Source organism: Triticum dicoccoides, chromosome 7B (assembly GCF_002162155.2).
Source record: "Triticum dicoccoides isolate Atlit2015 ecotype Zavitan chromosome 7B, WEW_v2.0, whole genome shotgun sequence".
NCBI classification, from domain to species: Eukaryota; Viridiplantae; Streptophyta; class Magnoliopsida; order Poales; family Poaceae; genus Triticum; species Triticum dicoccoides.
Window position 1 is genome coordinate 684,942,289 of NC_041393.1, and position 584 is coordinate 684,942,872.

Sequence of the window (584 nt, forward strand, 5' to 3'; positions counted from 1 at the left end):
AAGTACTTATATCATATCTATGTTCAACCAAACTTTAGACGCGTCTTAACCGACCGTAGGCTTCTCCCTCTTCGGTCAAGGACCAAAAAGTGTTATGTACTCCATCTGTCGAGAATATCGACGGTGTTTCCAATAACCAGGCAATCAGGTCATAATGCTGTAACAGACAAAGCGCGCTCAGGGAACTTATGTTATATTACTGCGAAGAGTAAGAAGCATCTTCGAAGAAAATAGTGTGACGCCCGGATAATCAAGCTACAGTAACCTCTGCTAATGATGCCACGTCACCTCAATTATAGTTGCTAATCTCGAGTTAGTTCGAAACCGATTCAAATTCAAATTCAAAATCAGGCAAACGATAAAAGTTTTCAAATATTAAAACTAAAATGTTCGGAGTGAATCAAATATTGCATAGATAATTATGATGGGAAAACCGCACATTTATAAAATGTTTAAACACTATGAGATAAATAAAATAGTAGCAAAACAATTAATTAAATACCTTTTATAAATAATAAAATGTCAAACTAAGTTATTTGGGGTCTAGCTTTTTTTTTTGTGTGACTATGGACTAAGTTGAAATA